Source organism: Condylura cristata, unplaced genomic scaffold (assembly GCF_000260355.1).
Source record: "Condylura cristata isolate star-nosed mole 26May11 unplaced genomic scaffold, ConCri1.0 scaffold00003, whole genome shotgun sequence".
In the NCBI taxonomy this organism is placed as follows: domain Eukaryota; kingdom Metazoa; phylum Chordata; class Mammalia; order Eulipotyphla; family Talpidae; genus Condylura; species Condylura cristata.
Window position 1 is genome coordinate 58,869 of NW_004567104.1, and position 4,829 is coordinate 63,697.

Genomic DNA, 4,829 nt, shown 5'->3' on the forward strand with positions numbered 1-4,829 from the left:
AGACTGAAAATAAAAGGATGGAAAACAATCCTACAAGCAAATGGGCCAAAAAAGAAGGCAGGAACTGCTATACTTATATCAGATCGAACAGACTTCAAACTAAAAAAGGTTAAAAGAGACACAGAAGGCTATTACAGTAATATTTGTTCTTAGCAAAGAAAAAAAACGAAAAATAAAAAAGAGAAAGAAAAACAAAAAGTTGTGTGTAATGGGAACTAGGTCTTCCTCTGGTTACTAAGCTGTTAATGCTGTCTCATGTCTCTTTCCAGAGTTACTTGGTACAAATACAATCACAGACATGAACCACTTGTTTCCTTTCTCCACGTGAAAAGGCACTGTAAATATTGTTCTGTAGTTATTTAATCTCTTAACTACTTTTTTGGCAAATTATTTCTATCCTTTTTGTAAAGCTGCTACATCAAGTTTTCAGGATAATACTGCAGTGTTGCACTAAATGAATGGACCCAAAATTACTTAAGTAGCCATCCCCCATTAACCCCTACTCTCACACAAACATTTCACAGTGGGAGAGAGAAGTGAAAATTAGATACACACACCTTCTGGGGAAGATATCTGTTAAGTGACTTCACAGTGGGAATGAAGCAAATCATATCAGAGGGAGCAGAGTTTCTAGAGGAGGAGACTGACTCAGTGGCTCAGTGGCTCAGTGAAGCCCCTTCTGGGTCCTTCCTATTATGGGGCAGACTTGCTGTCAAGAGTAAAGTATAAGTTAAAAACCAGGGGCAGGACTGAGCACAGAGCTTGGAGGTCCAGGTAGCCAGGGGTGAAATCCTGAAGGCAATTGATGGGAGTGAAATCTGAGATGGTGTTACGTAGAAACAGAAGCACCCCAATTACTGACCCTGGGATGGAAATGTGGACCAACTGATGGCCCTAGATTTCCAGGCAGAGTCACTGGCCAGGCCCAGTGGGACTCTGGAACAGCCAGGCTGACTTTGGTGATTGTCTTGTGCCACAGTTTTGCCGGATTCCAAATATATACAGAAGATGATCCTAGAATCCCTCAGGCAAACCTGCATCTTGGTGAAGCATTTCAGATCAGTACTGGTAGAAACTCTGGAGGAGAAGCTGGAAAATCTGGGGATAAATAAAGTAAATTTCAGAGACACACTGCAGGGCTCTTACACCATTCCAACCCCTGCCATCACTCTTCATGTGCTGATAAGTGCTGGGTTGTTCTTTGCATCACCTGCTTAGTCATCCTATCTGTTGCAGTTGGGCTGCCTTTGATGTCTAGAAATATAAAACTACACAAAATCTCCCTTCCCCTCACTGCACGGTGGTCTCTTCTCTCTTTCCTCCACCTGCCTTTTAGCTAATGCTATCCTGCATTCTGACTGACCACACATATGTTCCTTTCTTGTGTGTTGCTACATCTTCGGACATGGGATTTTATTAGCTTAATCTGTCCTCTGCATGGGTCCCATCTGCAGCATAAGCAACCATGCCCATGTGGCAAGTGAGGCAGGCACTGAAAGTATGTCTGCTACAACTAGTAATTACATGCCATTTTTCTACATGATCGGTTTAATCAGCACTGGCAGCTTATTGTTCCAGTCACCAATGACATCTATTATTAACTAAGAACACACACTTAGTGACGTAGTTGAACATCACAATATTGAAAATACTGTGTGTAGAGTAATATTTAAAAAATGAAAGACACTTAGGTTTCATAACAATGCTCTTCAACCTTTGTTTTCAACTACTGCTTACTCTCCACTCTCACGTTCTGCTCAGAGATATGTCTTTTAAATTTCCAGTGAATGAGTCCTTATATTTGAGTCAGGTACCTCCCCAAATCCTCCTGTAGGCCCAGTGTGGATATCAGAAGCCCAAGCAATGTCTAGCAGGTCTTGGAAAGTTACCTGGCTTTTGCTTTTTGAAGTTTATCTTTTCAGACATTGTAGCCGTGGAGCCTAAGTATCTGGCATCACAGTAGTATTTGAGGCCCGAGCAGAAGTGAATCGATGTCTCCCATCTTAGGTTTTAGCTGCTCGGTGGTGAGTCAATCCTGGCTCAACCCCAAATGATACGTGTCAATGGACTTGTGTGCAGCCCCTCTGCACCCCCTTGTTTAGCTTGTCATCTTGGGGCTCCCAGCACCACATACCACAATTCCAGCAGTGAGGAACATTGCTGCTTCCCTAGCTCCCACACTCCTCTCATCCTCTCTTGGGAAGCACTGGGTTCTGGTTGCATACCTCCCAGGAAGCAACAGCAGATTTGAGAGATTTCAGGGAAAGAGGAAGGGCAGCCTCATTTCCAAGTGAACCTGTGTCTTTTTAGAATTCTAGACGAATAACAATGCAGATGTTTAAGGGCCTAAAGTCCATCCTGAAAGTCCAGTGGAAGTGCAGGGCAGCAAAGAATCCTGAGTTTCAGAGCCTGCATGAAACTGGACAAGGAAATCACCAACAAAGTGAAGAAGAAACAGAGGAAGGAGATGTCCCAGTCACGTAGCAGGTCTTCCAGTAAGCTGGCAAGAGGACTTGCATGGGGGCTTTGACTTGGAGGGTTTGGGTTCGTTGAGGGAATAATTCCTACGGCAATCAGAGCTTTTCTTTAAAGGACAAGATTGTAGGATCCTAAAAGGTGGTTGAGTGCAAAAATTCTCTGCTGGGAAAACAGAGTCAAGTGTGAAATGGGCATTAGAGAATCTCAGAGGAGTTGAGAAGAGCTATAGCTGAATTTTATGGCCATCCTTAAATTTGCCCTGCCTCAGACATGCTGCACCCCTCAGCAACTGGCCCAGATTGCTTCTCTTGCTTTGACCACGCATTTAACTGATCTCTAACAGAGAGCAGCTCATGACATTTCTGGTTCTATAAACCAGGCATGTCAGAGCTAAACACAGTAAGAAGACTGAACACAGAAGCAAATATCAATCAAATGAAAATGGACCAGCAGGAGGGGAATAGAGGTGGACCAGTCACCCATGCAGACAAGTCCTGAGTGTGCAGATGGTTCCTTCGAAAGTCACAGTAGCTGCTTTGCTATTGAGCACTGTGTCAAGGAAATGCCCCATAGTTCTTAAGGAGGACTAAATTATGTGAGCCAGGATCCTCTCGTCCTGTCCTCAAGGAATTAGTGATTAAGGTGACATGTATTTTTAGACTTGAGCTTTCCCCATTTCTAGATCCATGGAGTGAATGGATATCTGTGGCCTTGGGATTTCTCATGCAGGCTGTTCTCAATCCTGTGCATATGCACAGCGGAGGTCAGCCCTTGCGTCCAGGTAGACCCATGCTGAGCTCTAACTTCAAAGGAAATTTCTGGAGTGTGATTTACATATCTCTCTAGATATGAGAGATTATTTTAGTTGGAAAATGGTCCAATAAGTTTAAAATTTAATCTTAGTTTTTCTTTATATGCATTAAAAAATGTTACTAACATAGCAATCTTGTTAGTAATTACTTTCGAAAGTATGAATTAGGTATTTTATGTTCAGAAGTGGTATAATTTAAGAACAGCAAGTAGGTAACATGACAGTTGGTATGAGAGTATGGTAAAAATTGTGTTGATGAGCAAGAAAAATTTATCCTGGTAATGTATAGTTTAAATTTTGGCCTTAAAAGCTCATAACACAGGCTAGTTCTTCATCTCACATAGATATATACGGAGAGTTTTTTTTTTTTTAACATTATCAATTCTCTCTTTTTTCTATTGATTTAAGCAATTCAAGTAATGCATTTTAGCATTAAATAAGTTTCAGGTTTGCATCATTAACAAATCAGTGTGTGCATATACTACATGAAGTTCACCACTAAAAGTTCAGTTCTATCCTTCACCCTATTTGTAATCCTTTTTACCAAAGTTACACACACCTCCCATACTTTCTGGTAACCACCAATTGGCCTTATAGTCTAAAAGTTCAGTTAGCTCATCTGTTTGTATACCACAAGAATGAAGTCTCATGGAATTTGTGTTTCCCATCTGACTTATTTCATTAAGCATAATACTCTAGGTCCTTATATGTTGCTGTAAATGGCAGACCTTTTCTCCCTTTTTTAAAATATAGCTGAGTGTAGTATTCCATCATGTATAAACACCACATTAGCTGTTGTTGGGTTCTTAGGTTGTTTCTAGCTCTTGGCTATTAAAAATGATGCTTCAATAAATCTGGGGATGCATATGTCTCTTTTAACTAGTGTTTTGTACCTTTCAGGTAAATACCCAAAAGTGAGATAACTGGATTGTATGGAATTTTTCTTTTCTTTTTTTTTTTTTTGAGAGCTGTCTATACTGCTTTCCAAGATGATCACACCCTTGTACAGTCTTACTTACTAACAGTATATGAGGGTTCCCTTCCCTCCACACCCTCTCTAAAACTTGTTTCTTGTCTCTTAGAAGATAGCCATTCTCAACAGGCGTGAAGTGACAGTTCACCTGATTTGCATTTCCCTAACGAAAAGAGAACACTTTTTCATGTGCCTGTTTGCAGTCTGTATGTCCTTTTTGGAGAAATGTATATTTTGCCTTTTACTTTTTTATTGTTGTTGAGTTTTATGGGTATTTTGTATATTTTATTTTTTAGAGGTTTATTTTATTTATTTATGCATAAAAGAACTGAGGTCTAGTACAGAGGTGTGAGGGGTGGGAGGATACATCAGAGACAGAGTTGGGGAACAGAACAGGCAGATCTACTGATACACACTGCTGAGGGAAGCAATGGGCAAGACGGAAGTCTGCTCTGCCATGTGGGTCAGCTCCTTGGACAGGGATCGAACTTATGCTGCAGTGGCTGGTGATAGCTTGGTAGTGCTGAGTCTTTTACACCTGTGCCACCAGGGCACAATATATATATA